The sequence below is a fragment of the Arachis ipaensis genome, chromosome B2, assembly GCF_059453495.1.
Source record: "Arachis ipaensis isolate K30076 ecotype BB chromosome B2, ASM5945349v1, whole genome shotgun sequence".
In the NCBI taxonomy this organism is placed as follows: domain Eukaryota; kingdom Viridiplantae; phylum Streptophyta; class Magnoliopsida; order Fabales; family Fabaceae; genus Arachis; species Arachis ipaensis.
This window is the reverse complement of record NC_142437.1, coordinates 85487208-85507257: the sequence shown is the minus strand read 5'-3', so window position 1 is coordinate 85507257 and position 20050 is coordinate 85487208. Positions and strand designations below refer to the sequence as shown.

The 20050-nt window shown below is 40.3% G+C and overlaps 1 non-coding gene across 1 annotated transcript; it reads left to right on the top strand.

Moving 5' to 3' along the window:
• Positions 1 to 3385: 3385 nt before the first annotated feature.
• On the top strand, positions 3386 to 3489 carry LOC148574677 (small nucleolar RNA R71). Its single transcript, XR_015905553.1, has one exon. It is a non-coding gene; the product is annotated as a small nucleolar RNA R71 (small nucleolar RNA).
• Positions 3490 to 20050: the final 16561 nt, after the last annotated feature.

The following is a 20050-nucleotide window of genomic DNA, read 5'->3' as shown; positions in this document are numbered from 1 at the left end:
AGGTGTTCCACCTTTATCATGAGGAATCCTGGATAGATGATCTGCTACCTTGTTCTCCACTCCTTTCTTGTCTCTGATTTCAATATTGAATTCCTGCAATAATAAGATCCATCTTATTAGTCTTGGCTTTGATTCTTGCTTGGCAAACAAATATTTAAGTGCTGTATGATCTGTAAAAACAATCACTTTAGCACCAATGAGGTACGATCTAAACTTGTCAAATGCAAAAACTATTGCTAGCAACTCCTTTTCAGTAATGGTATAATTTCTTTGAGTATCATTAAGGACTTTGCTCGCATAGTATATCACATGGACTAAGTTTTCTTTCCTCTGTCCTAATACTGCCCCAACTGCAAAATCAGATGCGTCACACATCAATTCAAATGGTAAATTCCAATCAGGTGGGGAAATGATAGGAGCAGAGGACAGCCTCATTTTCAAATTTTCAAAGGCTAACATGCATGTTTCATCAAAGATAAATGGTGTATCAGATACAAGGAGATTGCTTAAGGGCTTGGCTATCTTTGAAAAATCTTTAATAAACCTTCTGTAAAAATCAGCATGCCCTAAAAAGCTCCTAATTGCCCTGACATCACTCGGTGGAGGCAGTTTTTCAATAAGTTCTACTTTGGCTCTATCAACCTCAATGCCTTGGTTAGAAACTTTGTGACCAAGGACTATTCCTCCTGTCACCATAAAGTGACATTTCTCCTAGTTCAAGACCAGATTGGTCTCTTGGCATCTTTTCAATACCAGGGCGAGGTGATGTAGGCAACTAGGAAAGGAATCTCCGAATACCGAGAAATCATCCATAAAAACTTCAATGAATTTTTCTATCATATCTGAAAAGATAGAAAGCATGCAGCGTTGGAAAGTCACAGGTGCATTACATAGCCCAAATGGCATGCGCCTGTAGGCAAACACTCCATATGGGCAAGTGAATGAGGTTTTCTCTTGATCTCTGGGATCAACCACTATTTGGTTATATCCTGAATAACCGTCGAGAAAACAATAATAAGCGTGCCCTGCGAGTCTTTCCAACATCTTATCCATGAATGGAAGGGGGAAATGATCTTTTCGTGTAGCCTCATTGAGCTTTCTGTAGTCTATGCACATCCGCCATCCTGTAACCGTCCTTGTAGGAATTAGTTCGTTCCTCTCATTGGGAACCACGGTAATTCCTCCCTTTTTTGGGACAACATGCACGGGGCTAACCCAAGGGCTGTTTGAGATCGGGTAGACTACCCCTCCCTGCCATAACTTCATAACTTCTTTCTGTACCACTTCCTTCATGATTGGGTTCAACCTCCTTTGGGATTGAATGGATGGTTTGGCATCATCTTCCAGCAGTATCTTGTGCATGTATATGGCCGAACTTATCCCTTTCAAGTTAGCAAGAGTCCAACCAATGGCATCTTTGTGTTTTCGCAGTACTTTGAGCAGTTCATCCTCTTGATCTTGGCTGAGGTATGAGCTTATGATCACTGGGTAATTTTTATTTTCTCCCAAGTACGCATATTTGAGAGTGGGTGGCAGTGCTTTGAGTTCAAGTTTAGGTGCTTCTGACTTTTCGTTCTCTTCCTTTGGTGCACCTGGTATGCCCATTTTTGTTGTTGCAACCTCTTCACTTGATGTAAACTCCTCCTCTATTATTCTTTCGGGCTCTTCAGACTCTTCTTCTTCAAAACTCTCCTGCACTTCCTCTTCAAGTGAATCCAACCTCACACATTTTCCCATTTGTTCTTGTGGGTAACTCATGGCCTTGAACACATTGATTGTTATCTTTTTATTGTGTAATCTCAGGATGAGATCACCTTTTTGGACATCGATGACAGCTCCAGCAGTGGCCAAGAACGGCCTTCCCAGGATAATGGAGGTCTTGGCTTCTTCCTGCATGTCCAGCACTACGAAGTCTACCGGGAATATGAAGTCTCCCAATTTCACCAGCAAATCCTCTACTACGCCATGAGGGAACTTGAACGATCTGTCTGCCAACTGTAAGGCCATTTTTGTTGGTTTAGCCTCCTCTATCTTCATCTTCCTCATCATAGCTACTGACATCAAATTGATGCTGGCTCCTAAGTCACAAAGAGCTTTCTCCACTGTGATTTCCCCTATAATACAAGGGATCTGAAAACTCCCCGGATCCTTCAATTTCTGGGGCAGTTTGTGCTGAATGATAGCACTACATTCTTCGGTTAGTATCACAGTCTCGTTGTTCTTCCAGCTTCTCTTCTTAGTCATGAGCTCCTTCAAGAACTTGGCGTAGAGTGGCATTTGTTCTATTGCTTCAGCAAAGGGTATGTTGATTTGCAGTTTCTTGAAGATTTCCAAAAATCTCGAAAACTGATTGTCATCCCCCTTCTTCTTTAATTGCTGAGGGTATGGGACTCTTGGGGCGTCTGGCTTCAGCACTCCTTCCCCTTTTTGTGAACTCAAAGTGGAAACTCGAGCTTCGTCCTGCTCTTCTTCCTCTTTATTTGAGTCCTCTTCTTGTGGTTTCTGGGAGGTTTCCTTCAGTTCCTTCCCACTCCGAAGGGTGATAGCCTGACACTCCTCCCTTTGGGTTGAGTTAGTCTTGCTGCGAAGGTTGTGGCTTGGAATTTGCTTGAATAAGTAGCCAATTTGTGTCTCTAGTTTCTTGATGGCAGTATCCTGATTCTGCGTATTAGACATCACTTCTTCTCGGAACGCTTTACTATCTTGAATCTCCTTGCCTATGCCTTCAAGTAGATTCTCAATCTTTGAGAGTCTGTCATCCAATGATTGTAGATTGGGATCAGAGGTGGAAGAATGAGGTAAGTTATTTTGGTTTTGATGTGGATGTGGAGAGGTGTTGTTATGGAAGTGTTGATATGGTCTAGATGTGAAATGTTGGTGAGCTGCATTGTTGGGATTTGGGCGTCTTTGATCAAGGCTTTGGTCTTGTTGATTTTCCCACCCAAAGTTTGGGTGATTCCTCCATCCAGGGTTGTAGGTCTTGGAGTATGGATCATGGTTTTGCCTATGTGAATTCCCAATGTAGTTGGCTTGCTCCTGACTACCCTCTGTTTCTTCATTCACTCCTTCTTGGGTTGTTGATGAAGTGGAGATTGCTGCTACTTGGTTCATCTCCATCTTCTTGGTGAGGTCAGCCAGCTGCTGGGTAATGAGCTTGTTTTGGGCCAGCAGAGCATCTACATTGTTTAGCTCCATTACTCCTCTTGTGTTGCCTCTTTCAGAAGCATAGAAATAGTCATTCTCTGCTACTGTTTCAATGACATCTATGGCTTCCTCAATAGTCTTTTTTTTGTTCAAAGATCCTCTGGATGAATGGTCTACTGCCTTCTTTGATTCATATGACAAGCCTTCATAGAAAATGTGCAGCTGCACCCATTCGTTGAACATGTCAGGTGGACACCTCCTTGTCAGGTCCTTAAACCTCTCCCATGCTTCATAAAAAGTCTCACCATCTTGTTGCCTGAAAGTTTGGACCTCAGCTCTCAGCCTATTGATTCGTTGAGGAGGGTAGAATCTTGCTAAGAACTTGTTCACCACATTTTCCCAAGTTGTCAAGCTCTCCTTCGGGAAAGACTCCAGCCACTTGGCTGCCTTATCCTTGAGTGAGAATGGAAATAATAGCAGTCTATAGGCGTCAGGATGAACACCATTAGACTTCACTGTGTCACATATTCTCAGGAAGGTGGTTAGATGTTGATTGGGGTCTTCTTGGACATTTCCTCCGAACGAACAGTTGTTCTGCACAAGGGTGATGAGCTGTGGTTTTAGTTCAAAATTGTTGGCATGGATGGTTGGCTTTTGAATGCTACTTCTACAGTTTCCTGGGTTTGGATTGATGTAAGAGCCTAAAACTCTTCTATCCTCCCCAGCATGATTTGCTCGTCCTCCTCCGCCATGGTTGTGAGTCTCTTCTTCATGATGGTTTTCCATGTTTTCTTCCATGTTTGGTTCAAAGTATTCCTCCTCTTCCTCAACACCAACCACTCTTTTTCCTCTTGCTTCCCTCCTTAATCTAAGGAAGGTCCTCTCAGGTTCAGAATCAAAGGAAGTTGAAGCCCCGCTTCTTCTTCCTGACATACAACCAACAAGGCACAAGCAAGGAAAATAGATGCAGAAAGTATATCTGTCAGAATTACTGTTAGTGTGAGTGATGCAATATATCAAACAGTTAGTGGGTTAGTGAAATGAATGGTAAATAACAAAGAAAAAGTAGGGGGAAGGGAAGAAATTAACTAAAATAGAAAGTAAATGACTCAAACAGAAAATTAAATCAACAAAAATAAAATGCTCAATCAAGTTATCTTCCAATTTAATCATTGTTGATGCACAATCAATCCCCGGTAACGGCGCCATAAACTTGATGCACGGAAAACTTGTCTCGTAACAAATTTCCCTTCAGCAAGTGTACCGAATTTATCATCAAGTAAAAACTCACAATAGAGTGAGGTCAAATCCCACAGGGATTGATTGATCAAGCAACTTTAATTAGAGGAATGTTCTAGTTGAGCGAATCCAGAATTTGAGTTGAGAATTGCAGAAAATAAAATGGCGGGAAGGTAAATGACAGAAAAAGAAAATGCTAGAATTAAAGAACTGAAAATAAATTACTGAAAGTAAATTGTTGAATTGTAAATGGGAATGGGGTATTGCTCATAAATGTAAATGGCAGAAATTAAAGAGAATGGGTAAGATCAGAAATGGGGAGTTCATTGGGCTCAGGAGATGTTGCATTCTCCGGATCAATTTCATTTTCATCTCTTCCTCAATCAATGGACTCATTGATCTCCTTGGCAATCTTAAGTGATCGAATTACAATTTCTTGTAATCCAATCTCTCAAATCTTGATCAATAACCAATTCCTTGGTCAATTGCTCATGAGAAGAGATGAAGTATGGTCACTGATTATACCACATGGATTTCCCAAATCAAGTGTTGAGAGGATTATAGTCACATATCCATCCAAACCCAATTTGGTCCAGCATGAGAAAGCATTTCTAGCATGATCTCTTCATTCCTCTTTCAAGGTTCAGAAGAGATCCAAGTATGAATAGCTTCTTTTCCAAGATAACTACCCAATTGGATGAAGATCGAAAGCTTTCAAGTAAAATCAAGAGAAAAGATAGAAGAAGAATAATGAAAACTAGTATTGATCCATCAAATTACAACAGAGCTCCCTAACCCAATGAAAGGGGTTTAGTTGTTCATAGCTTTGAAAATGAAAACAAAGATGGAGAATACATGATGAAACTAGAAGTGCAGAGAAAGTAAATACAGAGAGTAATTTTATGCCCAGAGGCTCCCTATATTTTCCAACTCCCATTTTAATTCAAAGCTACTCCTATATATACTACTCTTCTGTTCTTCTAGTTGGCTCTTCAAGTCTTGGGTATGGGCCTTTGGATCTGGAGTTTGAAGTAATTCTCTTCTTCATTGGGCTTGGCTTTACTTGCAGAGAGAAAGTTTGAAATGGGCAGAGACCTTAGCTCAGGACGTTAGTGGTGTTAATGTTCAGTGAAAATATGGGTTCGAGAACGTTAGTGATAATCACCTTTTTCACTAACGTTCCTCACCCAAGTAAAAGCCACGTTAACCTCAACGTTAACTAACGTTGCCTCTATGCCCTTCGTACACGTTACTGGGACTTACCTTTCTCAGTAACGTTGAGAAGTCTCCCCCTTCCCTACGTTAGAGTCCATGTTAACTTAGTTAACGTGGCTCTTTTAACGTAGGCTTGCCAACCTTCGAGAACGTTAGTGACACTTACCATTGTCACTAACGTTCCAATGTGCCCCTATTTCTCACGTTAGAGTCCACGTTAACTAGGTTAACGTGGCTTCTAACGTGGCCATGCTAGCCATCTCCAACGTTAGTGACAAAGTTGAGTGTCACTAACGTTGGCTCATCATTCCCTTATCCACGTTAGCTTCCACGTTAACTAAGTTAACATGGGAGTTAACGTGGCTCATAGTGGCTTATGTGGGCTAATTCCAACGTTAGTGACAATGTTGGGTGTTACTAACATTGGCGATCACCTCCCTTATTCACGTTAGCTTCCACGTTAACTAGGTTAACGTGGGAGTTAACGTGGCTTATTGGGGCTTGTGTGGGTTCCTTCCAACGTTAGTGACAATGTTTGGTGTCACTAACGTTGTCGACCACTTTGTTTCCTCACGTTAGCTTCCACGTTAACTAGGTTAACGTGGAAGTTAACGTGGCTTAATGTGACTTGGCCAACGTTAGTGATAATGTTGAATGTCACTAACGTTGGCTTCCCCCCTTTCTTCTTAACGTTAGAGGCCACGTTAACTAAGTTAACGTGGCAACTAACGTGGCCACTTATGAGCTTGGTCTAACGTTAGTGATAATGTTAAGTGTCACTAACGTTGGCTCCATTTCCTTTCTTCCACGTTAGAGTCACGTTAACTATTAGAGTTCACGTTAACTTAGTTAACGTGACTCTTAACGTGGGCAATGATGGCTTCGAGAGTGTTATTGACAATTACTTTTCTCATTAACTTTGCAAGTTACTCCCATTCCACGTTAGTGTTAACGTTAGTGTAACTAATGTAGCCACTAATGTGGTTCTTCTTTGCTTTCTTTGTCCTGAAATCAAGCAATAAAGTGCATCAAAGTTCTAGTCCAAGTCATGGGAAATGCAGCATCCAATTTGTCCTTAAATTCATGCAAAAATCCTCATGAAATCATGTGAAGTGCACAATTTATGCTTAAATCAAGATGTAAGTGAATATCTACCCAAAACTAGCTTATTTCTTAAGGAAATGCATGAAACTACCCTAAAAACAGTAAAGAAAAGGTCAGTGAAACTGGCCAAAATGCCCTGGCATCAGTACCTCATGACATTTTTAGATCTGAACTTTGTACTCTTCGACGGCATGAGTCTCTAAACTCCATTGTTAGGGGTGAGGAGCTCTGCTGTGTCTCGATGAATTAATGCAAGTACTTCTGTTTTCTATTCAAACATGCTTGTTTCTATCTAAGATATTCATTCGCATTTTAATATGATGAATGTGATGATCCGTGACCCTCATCCCCATTCTCAACCTATGAACGCGTGCCTGACAATCACCTCCGTTCTACATTAGATTGAATGAGTATCTCTTGGATTCCTTAATCAGAGTCCTCGTGGTATAAGCTAGAACCCATTGGCAGCATTCGTGAGAATCCGGAAAGTCTAAACCTTGTCTGTGGTATTCCGAGTAGGATTCAGGGATTGGATGACTGTGACGAGATTCAAACTCGCGAGTGCTGGGCGTAGTGACAGACGCAAAAGGATAGTAAATCCTATTCCAGTATGATCGAGAACCTACAGATGATTAGTCGTGCGGTGACAGCGCACCTGGACCATTTTCACTGAGAAGACGGATGGTAGCCATTGACAACGGTGATCCACCAACACACAGCTTGCCATAGGAGGAATGATGAGGCGCAGAAGTTGGTGAATTAAAAATTATTAAAATAGTTACGTTGCAAGTATAGTTCTTAACTTACCGAAAATCTGCCTATCAATTTAGAAATATGTCACAGAGAGTTTAAATTAAAAATTACTGGGAGTTTAAGTCCCAGGTCGTCTCCCAACGAGATGCAGAAAAGTGTGCTATTTTATTAATCAGATGTTCCAAGAAGTTGAGTTAAGTAGGTGGGAAATTAAATTGAGAAAATTCAAATAATATGAATAAAAGCCTTGACTGAGAGTTGATTAGTTGGAATCTCTATCATTGATGGGGTGATTTCAAGATTAATTTATAATTAATGGTTATTCTGTTTAGTTATCCTTTACTAGGTAAAGGAAAGTCAAATAAGTTGGAATGCTAGATCTGTTCACGAGTTGCAACCCACTTAGTTCAAAGGGATTGGTGTTAGTGATTAGATAACAATCCAATAGTTAACCCAATTACAAATTTTCTTTCAATCCTTCTAACTCAAGAGTTCCTTTCAATCAACTCCCCATCAAGTGAGGGAACTACTCACTAATTGTAAATAATAAACCCATGACACATGAAAGGGAATTAAAAGAAGACATGATTATTGGAATGGAAAAATAAATTAAAATGGAAGAAATAATCCTTGTATCAAATAATCATGAAAGTATTCAAATGAAAAAATTGAACAAAGCAAAGAACATGGAAGAATAAAACCAAGTTAAGAAAATGAACTAGAATGACGAAGTCTTGATGAGGAAATAACTCTTCTCAATGTTCCAATGCTAAAACCAATTGAAAATTAAAATTCTAAAACCTAGAGAGAGAAACCTAAAGGGAGTAAAACTAGATCTAAAACTGAAAACTGTGTAGAATGAATGTTGTCCTTTGTTTCTGCATATTCTCTGGCTCTAGTCTACTGTTACGGGCCAAAAACTGGGTCGAAATAAGGTCCAAAATCGCCCCCAACGAATTCTGCAGATTATGCAGATCGCACATGTCACGCGATCGCGTCATCCATGCGGACACGTCATTCGCACTTTTCCTTGCCACGCGTTCGCGTCGTTCACGCTACCACGTCGCCTGAGCTTTTCCAATCCGCGCGGCCGCATGAGCCATGCGGCCGCGTCACTGCGATTTGCTCTCCTTCACGCGGTCGCGTGAGCCATGCTGCCGCGTCACTTCTCGCTGGTTATCTCCTCAAATTCTTGTGTTCCTTCCATTTTTGCTAGCTTCCTTTCCAATCTCCAACTCATTCATGCCCTATAAAGTCTGAAACACTCAACACACAGATCACGGCATCGAATGGAATAAAGGAGAATTAAAATTACATAATTAAAGTCTCTAGGGAGCAGTTTTCAAACATGTTATAAATTCAGGAAGGAATTATAATTTCATGCTAATTTAATGAATAAGTGGGTAAGGATCATGATAAAACCACACAATTAAACACAATATAAACCATAAAATAGTGGTTTATCAACCTCCCCACACTTAAACATTAGCATGTCCTCATGCTTAATTGAAGGAGATAAGGAAATAAGTATGAACATGTAGAAACTAATGAAATGCAATGCAAGCCTATATATATATAAATAAATGCAACTATATGATTCTTGCCCACTTGATCAAAAGTAAATAAGCTCTTCAAAACAATTACAAATCAAATTCCACTAATTCTATCATTATACAATAAAACAGATAAAAGTGCAAGAAGATAGCTCATGAAAGCAGGGAACATGAAAATTCAAGCATTGAACCCTCACTGATAATGTATGTACGCTCTAATCTCTAGTGTATAGGGTAATCACTATATCCATCTCTAATCATGCTTTCTAACTTTTGTTCTTCTCCTAACCAATCAACAACAGTTAATATACCAATGCAAACATCATGAGGTCTTTTCAAGGTTGTAATGGGGCTAAGGTACAGGTAGGGGTATACATTTGGTCAAGTGAGCTAATAAATTGAATCTTTAATTAACCCAAGCTTCAACCCAACCTATATATTTTAATGTAATCTTAAAGTTCATACCTAGCTACCCAGAATTCCCTTTTTCTATCCATACTCATGTATCAACTTTATATTTGATTCTATCATATGTGCATTGATCTTTGAATTTTAAATTTAACATTGGGGTAATTTTGTCCCCTTATTTATTTATATAAAAAATATTTTTTTTTGACATTAAAATAAATATAGCTTATCAATGCACATAGATTTTTAATTCTTATAGGTTCACATGAGTAGGTATCCAAATTCCCATTAAATTCTCATGACACATTCCCTTAACAACTTTTGTTCCCACAATTTCCCATACTTAACTAGCACACATAATTCTATCTTAAGCTAACTAAAGATTCAATTTGGGATATACAATTGTTTTTCAGCTTAAGGTTAGTAATGTGGTAAAATATAAAACAAATGGGATTTAAAGGCTCAAAGTGGTTAACAAAGGTAATTGAAAAGGGTAGGCTTAATTTGGATAAGTGAGTTTAAACAAATAATGGCCTCAATCATGTGCAAGCATGCAAATATAATAAATATTGGACACATAAGATAAAACAAAATATAGATTACAATCCTAGAGAAGTAAACACACAAGAATGAAATAAATATGGTTAAATAATGTAACCATACATAAAGGCTCAAATCTTTCACAGGTTGTGTGTTCTTTAGCTCAAATATCATGTTCCAAATACAACTCAAGCAAATTTATCATAAAATTTTGAAAAATTAGTGAAATTTTGTTCCAAAGATAGAGTCTTAAAAGAAACTTATTGTCTTTTCAATCAAGTAGAACATGCATGCAACTATCCTAACCTATGCAATTTATTCTATTCTATAAAAGAAAGAAAATCTAACTAAAATATCCTAATTATTGGTACTAGGGAAAAGAAATTACCTCCGGAAGTCAGGTACTGACCGACCTCCCTACACTTAAGGCTTTGCACCGTCCTCGGTGCTGTCTGTCAGGAACAGGGGTGGGCTGGTGGCAGTATCTCCACAGTCGGAACCGTCATGGCTCCCTGTGCTGGTAAAAGAAGTGGAGTCCGCGGTATCCGAGTCCTTGAAGTGTCCCTTGAGTAGCTCCTTGAGGTGTTTCAATCGGCGCTCGTTACGGCGCTCTCTCATCTTAGCTTTGTGTTTTTGCCGATCCAACCTTGTGATTATCTGCTGGAGTAATTCATCAGTTGTAGGTGCTTGTGGTGTTGAAGAAGGATTATCTTCAACTGGAGCAGTAGGAAGACTTGTAGTGGCTGCTGGAAATCTTAGGTATTTCCCGTTAGGGACATACTGATCATCCCGTGGAAGCACGGCTTTGGTGTCCCCAGCTCTGTAGGAGACTTCGGCTGCTGAGACAAGATCTGAGACCAAGGCGGGGAAAGGTAAGTTGCCCGCAATTTGTACGTGTTCCATAGCATTCCGGATATGTCTTGAGAGATTCAGAGGTTGGTCGGTAAGGATGCACCAAAGTAGAACAGCCATGTCCGCAGTGAAGGAGGACTCATGAGTGCTTGGAAAGACGTAATGGGACATGATCTGTGCCCATACGCGAGCCTCCAAGGTAAGTGCTGAAGCCAAGATTCTCTTAGGGCGGGTACGGTGGTATCCGTAGATCCAACGGCTGCCAGGTAATGCGATAACTCCGAGAACGGAGTCCCAGTCAAATTGGTACCTCTGGCGCTTAAGTGCGGCTTCTTGGAAGGCGTCCATTCCTTCTGGAATAGGGGGAAGACTCAGAGCTTGCTGAATGGCCTATTCTGTGATGGGGACTTGCTTCTGCCGAACATAAACAGACTGCAGGGTTGGCATGTAGAGGTTAGAGTAGAACTCAACTACCCAAGAAAGACTGACCTGCCTTGGCTATCTCCGTAGGAAACCCCATTGTCTTCGTTCAATTTGCGGCTCAACAAAGGTAGCAATATTGGACGGAAGGATAAGAAGGTATTCATTGTTATAGTTTATTTCTGCCAGGATAGGGAACATCTGCTCACAGTAGCGAATGGGAAATCGCACAGTGTCCTTTGCTGGGAAGGCTTTCTCCTTCTCATCAACCTTTATTATCCTCTTAACTCTTTTTGTTGAGAGCTTGATTGCAGTTGAAGAAGGCACTGCCACTAATGCTCTTTTAGTTCCTCTTCTTGCTGGTGGTTTGGAAGTAGCTTTCTCTTTTCCTTTCTTGGTGGCCATCCTGAAAGAAGGGAAGAGAAAGTAAATTAAATCAAAGAGATATACAGCAAGGAAGGAAACAGAAAAGAAGGTGATGGATGCACATAAAGATATACTGACATTATCACATGCTCGCGAGTACATGTGAAAAGCCAACAATGGAAAATAGCTAGTGCATATAAAGACAAGTGACTGCAAGGTGTTTATTGGCATGCCGGCAAAGGGCATGAGTAGCATAGACCAAGCAATACTTTGTAACAAACCATCACGTTTGTATTGACAATTAAATTTAATTAATACAATAGTAAAGTAAAGTTGTGAAAAGCAAGCATTGAATAGTATAACAACATAGAGAAGTGCATAATGCCATTTGAGCTTTTTCACAAACACATAGCATGCATGTTGAATAAGGAATAGAAAATATGAAGATGAACATGCAAGCAATCCCTTAAATGGAATAAAAATAATTGTCAAACAATTTGCAACAATCCACAATCATATAATAAGGGATAATGACTCAAAAAGAAAAACAAGTAAATTTCTAACACCATGTAAAACGGAAAAGAAAAAGAAAGAAAATATGAATAATGAAAAGAAAAAGAAAAGAAAAGAAAATACATATAAAATAATAAGAATGATAGAAAAAGAAAAGAAGGAAGAAGGAAATAGAACCTTGGTAATGGAGGTGAGAGAGAGAGAGTGATAGGTGAGATAGAAGGAAGAAGGGAGAAGGAAGAAATAAGGAAGGAAAAGAAAAATTAGGATTTGGAGGAGGGAAAGATAAGATATGTGGCAATTTTTGGTTGAGCTGTGCGGCGCATGCGACGCGGCCACGTGGGGCACGTGGTCGCGTGGATGCGCTTCAAGTATGGTGACGCGATTGCGTCGGTCACGCGGTCGCGTGACCCATGTTATGCTTCTGGCGCGAGTGCAGCCTCGCACCAGCACAACTCTCTGTTCAAATTAATTTATTTGCCAAAATTGGGACGGCGCGATCGCGTGGGTCACGCGATCGCGTGAGTGTGCCCCAGAAAATGGATGACACGGCCGCGTCGGCGATGCGGTCGCGTGATAAGGATTCTGCTTCCAGCACCAATCCAGCATTACTCTCGCACAATATTTCATTGTGCACCCTTTTACGTCGAAAACTTAGGGCACGCGGCCGCGTGGGGCATGCGGTCGCGTGGGTTGATTTGTGCCATTGGCACGCCTCCAGCCACACTCCAGCGTGACTTTCTGTTTATTTTTATTTTTCTTCACTCTCTCTATGACGCGGACGCGTCGCTGATGCAATCGCGTCGCGTAACAAATTTTTTTTTTTTACTAAATGAAAACATGTAAATGCAGATGCACGAAAGTACTAAGAAAGAGAAGAGTTATTGAATAGGAAAAACTAAAAATAAAGAAAAGAACGATCATACCATGGTGGGTTGTCTCCCACCTAGCACTGTGCTTTAACGTCCGTAAGTTGGACGCTCCACTAGCTCAATCTTCTGCTATGTGGGGATCTTCCAAGAGGAAGATCTCAAGCTCCTTGTTTCTCTGCATCTTCTCGCCATGGTATAGCTTCAGGCGTTGTCCATTAACCTTAATAAGTTCAGAGCTTGAAGGATGGCTTAGGTGATAAACTCTGTATGGACCTTCCCATCTTGACCTCAACTTGCCTGGCATGAGCCTTAGTCGAGATTTGTAAAGGAGAACTAAATCCCCAGGTTGGAACTCTTTCTTCTTGATGTTTTGATCATGTACAGCCTTCATCTTTTCCTTGTATATTCTGGAGTTTTCATAAGCTTCTAGGCAAAGGCTCTCCAGTTCCTGTAGTTGCAACTTCCTTTCTGCTCCGGCTTTCTCAATTCCCATGTTGCACTCCTTAACTGCCCAAAAAGCTCTGTGTTCTACTTCAACTGGGTATGCTGTTCTATATGCCCTCATTGATGACTGGAAACCTCTGCTCATCTTCAAGATAAGCATATTTGAGATGTGGAGGGAGAGGTTTCAATTCTAACTTTTGATCATGGGCAGGCTCTGGATTATCTGGAGCTTGTGAAAATGACGAAGTGCCCTCATTGTCAGTTAAGAGGGTCCCCACACTTGGACCTTGTCCAGTGTGCCTCTCTTCTAACTCTTCCTTGTGAACTTCAGCTACACTTTCATCTATGACATCGCACTGAAAGATAGAACGATCTTCTGGGGGGTTGTTAATGACTCCATTCAGATTGAAGATTACTATGCGGCCATCTATTTCAAAGGAATATGTTCCTGAAAAGGCATCCAATTTGAATTTTGATGTCTTCAAGAATGGTCTTCCAAGTAGAATTGATGATGGCTTATCTGAATCATTATGGGGCATCTCCAAGATATAAAAATCAGTGGGAAATGTAAGCCCTTTAATGTTCACCAAAACATCTTCAGCAACTTCAGCCACTGTAATAATGCTTTTATCTGCTAACACAAAACGAGCTGCCGACCTTTTTAAGGGAGGGAGCCTCAAAATATCATATATGGACAAAGGCATTATACTGACACATGCTCCTAAATCACACATGCAATCATAAATTACTACACCACCAATAGTACAGCTAACTATACAAGGACCTGGATCACTACATTTTTCAGGTAATCCTCCCATTAAAGTAGATATAGAACTACCTAAAGGAATAGTTTCTAATTCATTAATTTTGTCTTTATGGATACATAAGTCTTTTAGAAACTTTGCATATTTAGGTACCTGCTGAATAACATCAAAAAGAGGAACAGTTACCTCAACCTTTTGGAATATTTCTACCATTTTGGGGTCGGGTTCCAGCTACATCCTGGGCTTCCTTGCAAGTTGTGGAAATGGAATAGGAGTAGTGTTTTCTGTGGTGTCTGCGCCCTTTGGTGCTTCCTCCTGTGGTTGAGCTATTTCTTCTTCAGCTATGTCCTGTATGTCCTCTTCCTCTTCAACATCTTCTATTTCTACTACCTCTTCAGCTGAGGTGTGTTTTGGTGGGCTTGGTTCCTCCTGATTCCTCTCCTGCAGTGTGGTTCCAGACCTTAGGGTGATGGCATTAATGCCTCCCTTTGGATTGGGTAATGGCTGAGAGGGGATTCCAGTGGAGCTTGAAGGTTGGTTACTGAAATTTTGCGTTGATCCAATCTGTGACATAAGAGCTTGCAAAGTAGAGGTGAGACCATTCAGACTGGCATTAATACTATTCATGATGTTACTTTCCATGGTCTGTTGTCTTCGCTCAAAAGATTGTAGTAGCTCTTCATTAGGAGATACAGAAGAATGAGTAAATTGAGAAGTCTGCTGTTGATTGTTCTGTGGTCCCTGGTTTTGCCTCAGTGAGGTGCTTTGTAAGGTTGATTCTGCTGCCTGTTATTGTTATTATTCCATCTCTGATTTCCCTGATTATCTTTGCCTCTTCTGTTATTGTTGTCCCTCTAATTCTGGTTAGAATTGTCCTGCCATCCATGGTTCTTATTTCCACTTTGATTGTACCCTTGGTTGGGGCGGTCATAGAAGTTATGAGTGGATGCCACCATGTTGTCTTCTTGTTGGAGCTGTGGGCATTCATCAGTGTAATGGCTATAATCAGCACAGATTCCGCAAATTCTTTGCGGGACTAATTGTTGGTTTTGCTGTGGTGGAGGAGGTTGGGCTTGCTGAGCTTGTTGTTGATTCAATTGCATCTGCTTCAGCAAGTTGGTCATCTCACATATACTCTGAGCTAGAGCAGCAGTCTCTCTGCTTGAGGATACTTCTGCAATGGCTTTTGAACGACCTTGCTTTTGTCTGTGGTTCCTAGTAGATTCAGCTAAATCATTGATCAATTGCCAAGCCTTATCAGTGGTCTTGTACTTCTTCATAGACGCATTGCTAGCACTTTCCAATGTGGTCTTATCTTGGGGCCTCATGTCCTGTGTGACATAGCTAAGTAATACTATCTTGTCAATCATGTGGTGGGGGCATGCTTCCAGAAGATTATTGAAGCGCTCCCAGTATTCAAAGAGAGTCTCATTGTCATCCTGAACAATTGTGGAAATATCCTTCCTCAGTTTATCAGTAACTTCAGATGGAAAGAATTTCTCCAAAAACTCCTTTCTGAGTGTATCCTAGTTGGATACATTTGCTAGAGGTTGAGTGTAGTACCACTCTCTTGCTTTTCCCTCAAGAGAAAACGGGAAAGCTTTCAGCAAAATTGAAGTTTCATCAGTACCATCACGCCTGACAGTAGAACAGGCTGCTTGGAAATCTCTCAAGTGCTTGATAGGCTCTTGAGCAGGTAGGCCATGAAACTTGGGCATCAAATTTAGCAGTGCGGTCTTTATTTCAAAATCTGTAGCTACCGCTGGATGATGCGCTTGAAATGGTTGCATTGTAAAATCAGGGGCTCCTTCCTCCTGGATGGTAACTCTCCTAGCTGCCATGTCTTCTGCACGTAAAACAACCGAATCAGTAGAACGGGGGCTGGTTTCTTCCTCAAGTTCACTTTCAGACCCGCCCTCAGAACGGACTAACCGACGCTGTTCTCGCCTTATTCGTGAAATAGTCCTTTTAATTTCAGGATCGAATATTAGCAAGCGCGGATCAGGAAGTGAACGCGTCATTTGACGAAAGAAACATGCAACTCATAGTAGCAAAATAAAATAAAATGCAAATAAATAAATTCTAATTAATAACTTTAGCACTCTATTGCAACTCCCCGTTAACGGCGCCAAAAATTGATGAGGCGCAGAAGTTGGTGAATTAAAAATTATTAAAATTGTTACGTTGCAAGTATAGTTCTTAACTCACCAAAAATCTGCCTATCAATTTAGAAATATGTCACAGAGAGTTTAAATTAAAAATTACTGGGAGTTTAAGTCCCAGGTCGTTGATGAGCGGATATTTTATACGCTTTTTGGGGTTAATTTCATATAGTTTTTAATATGTTTTAGTTAGCTTTTAGTTTATTTTCATTAGTTTTTAGGAAAAATTCATATTTCTGGACTTTACTATGAGTTGTGTGTTTTTCTGTAATTTCAGGTATTTTTCTGGCTGAAAATGAGGGAGCTGAGCAAAAATCTGATTCAGGCTAAAAAAGGAATGCTGATGCTGTTGGATTCTGACCTCCCTGCACTCAAAGTGGATTTTCTGGAGATACAGAACTCGAAATGGCGTGCCTCCAATTGCGTTGGAAAGTAGACATCCAGGGATTTTCAGCAATATATAATAGTCTACACTTTGCTCAATGATAGACGACGTAAACTGGCGTTCAACACCAGTTCTCTACCCAATTCTGGCGTCCAGCGCCAGAAAAGGATTAAAAGTTGGAGTTCAACGGCAGAAATGGATCCAAACCTGGCCTTGAACGCCCAAAATGGCCTTATGCACGTGAATTGCTTAAGTCTCAGCCCCAGCACACACCAAGTGGGCCCTAGAAGTGGATCTCTATACCATCTGTTATAGTTTACTCAATTTCTGAAAACCTAGGCTACTAGTTTAGTATTTAAACAACTTTTAGAGACTTATTTTGTATCTCATGACATTTTTAGATCTAAACTTTGTACTCTTTAACGGCATGAGTCTCTAAACTCCATTGTTGGGGGAGAGGAGCTCTGTTGTGTTTTGATGAATTAATGCAAGTATTCCTTTTTTCCATTCAAACATGCGTGTTCCTATCTAAGATATTCATTCGCACTTCAACATGAATGTGATGAACGTGACAATCATCATTATTCCCCCACGAACGCGTGCCTGACAACCACCTCCGTTCTACATCAGATTGAATGAATATCTCCTAGATTCCTTAATCAGAATCTCCGTGGTATAAGCTAGATTGATGGCGGCATTCATGAGAATCCGGAAAGTCTAAACCTTGTCTGTGGTATTCCAAGTAGGATTCAGGGATTGAATGACTGTGACGAGCTTCAAACTCGCGAGTGCTGGGCGTAGTGACAGACGCAAAAGGAGGGTGAATCCTATTCCAGCATGATCGGGAACCTCAGATGATTAGCCGTGCTATGACAGAGCATTTGGACCATTTTCACAAGAGGAGGGGATGTAACCATTGACAACGGTGATGCCCCAACACACATCTTGCCATAGAAGGACGTGCGTGCGTGAATCAGAGGATAGAGGAAAGCAGACATTCAGAAGACAAAGCATCTCCAAAACTCCAACATATTCTCCATTACTGCATAACAAGTAACCTTTAACCCATGCTCTCTTGTTCATTCGCAATTCAACTGATAAATATAATTGACTTCCTGACTAAGAATTGCAAGATAACCATAGATTGCTTCAAATCAATAATCTCCGTGGGATTCGACCCTTACTCACGTAAGGTATTACTTGGACGACCCAGTGCACTTGCTGGTTAGTGGTACGAGTTGTGAAAAGTGTGATTCACAATTCGTGCACCAAGTTTTTGGCGCCGTTGCCGGGGGTTGTTCGTGTTTGAACAACTGAAGGTTTATTTTGTTTCTTAGATTAGGAAAATTTTTCTTTTTGGTTTAGAGTCTCTTATTATTGTCGTGTTAAAATTTTAGAATCCTTATTTTCTTTTTAAAATCTTTTTCAAAAATAATTTTTCTATTAAATCCTGTGCCAAACTTTAAGTTTGGTGTTTTCTTGTTGGTTTTTCTGTGCTTTTCAAAAATTTTAAGTTTGGTGTTCTTGTGAGTCTTCAAAGTGTTCTTGAGTTTTCGTTGTGTCTTGATCTTAAAGTTTTTAAGTTTGGTGTTCCTTGGTGTTTTTCCTCCAAAATTTTCGAAAACAAGGAGCATTAGATTTAACAATTTTGAGTCTTGTGCTATTTTAGTGTTTTTCTCTTTCCTCACTAAATTCAAAAATATCTTTTCTCTCTAATTTTAAAACAAATTTTCGAAAATCAATTTAAAAAAAAAAAAATTTTCAGATTTTTTTTTAAAATTTAAAAGCTTTTCCAAATCGTATCTTTTTCAAAACTTCCTTACCACTTTCTCTCCCCTCATTTTTTCGAAAATCTTCACCTATTGTTATTTATTTTATTTTAATTTATTTTATTTTCGAAATAAATAAATAAATAAATAAATAAATAAATAAATAAATAAATAAAAATAAAAATATTTTTTTACATCATCTCCCTTTCTCCATCATGGATCTAAGTGGAAATGAACAGTCCAGGAGGACTCTGGGGTCATATGCTAACCCCTCTATTGCTTCATATGGGAGTAGTATCTGCATACCCTCCATTGGAGTCAGTAGCTTTGAGTTGAATCCTCAGCTCATTATCATGGTGCAGTAAAATTGCCAGTATTCCGGTCTTCCACAGGAAGAACCTACAGAGTTTCTGGCACAGGTTTTACAAATTGCTGACACAGTACATGATAAGGAAATAGATCAGGATGTCTACAGACTATTACTGTTTCCATTTGCTGTAAAAGATCAAGCTAAGAGGTGGTTAAATAACCAACCTAAGGCCAGCATAAGGACATGGGAACAGCTGACAGAAAAATTCCTGAATCAATACTTTCCCCCAAAACAGATGACACAGCTAAGGCTGGACATCCAAGGCTTTAAACAAGGAGATAGTGAATCTCTTTATGATGCCTGAGAGAGATACAGAGAGATGCTACAAAAATGCCCTTCTGAAATATTTTCAGAGTGGGTGCAGTTAGACATCTTCTATTATGGGCTTGCTGAAGGAGCTCAGATGTTTCTAGATTACTCAGCTGGTGGATCTATCCACATGAGAAAGACAATTGAAGAAGCTCAAGAGCTCATTGATACAGTTGCCAGGAATCAGCATCTGTACCTAAGCAGTGACCCTTCCATGAAAGAAGAGGTTAAAACAGCAACTGTTGAACTCAGTCCTGTGAAACAAGCTGCTGAATTCAATCAGCAATTGGACTTCCTAACAAAGCAGTTAGCCGAATTCAAAGATAGACTACAAGAGACAAGGATGGCTAATATACATATGGACGAACAGTTTAAGCAAACAAAGCAGCAGCTGTCAAGGCAAATAACAGAAGAATGCCAAGCAGTTCAACTAAGAAGTGGGAAAACATTAAATACCCCACCTCAAGGTAGCAAAAAGCTAAGAAACGAGCAAACCACCCAAAATTCACCTGAGGACAGTAAGAGCCCAGGGAAAAGTAATTCTGGAATTAAAACACCAGAAATTTGGTGGAAAGCTGGTGCTGAACGCCCAGACCATGCTCAGGACTGGCGTTCAACGCCAGAAATAAGGCAGGACTAGCGTTCAATGCCAGAAATAGGCAAAAATCTGGCGTTGAACGCCCAAAATGGGCAAGACCTGGCGCTGAACGCCCAAAATGGGCACATTTCTGGCGTTCAGACGCCAGGAACAGACAATGAGTTGGCATCTCACGTCACTCCAGCTTCTAACTCTGGCACTCAATTGCCAGTGAGGGATCAGACACACACACGTGCTGATGACAACCCCTCTAAAAAGGCTTCTTCAACC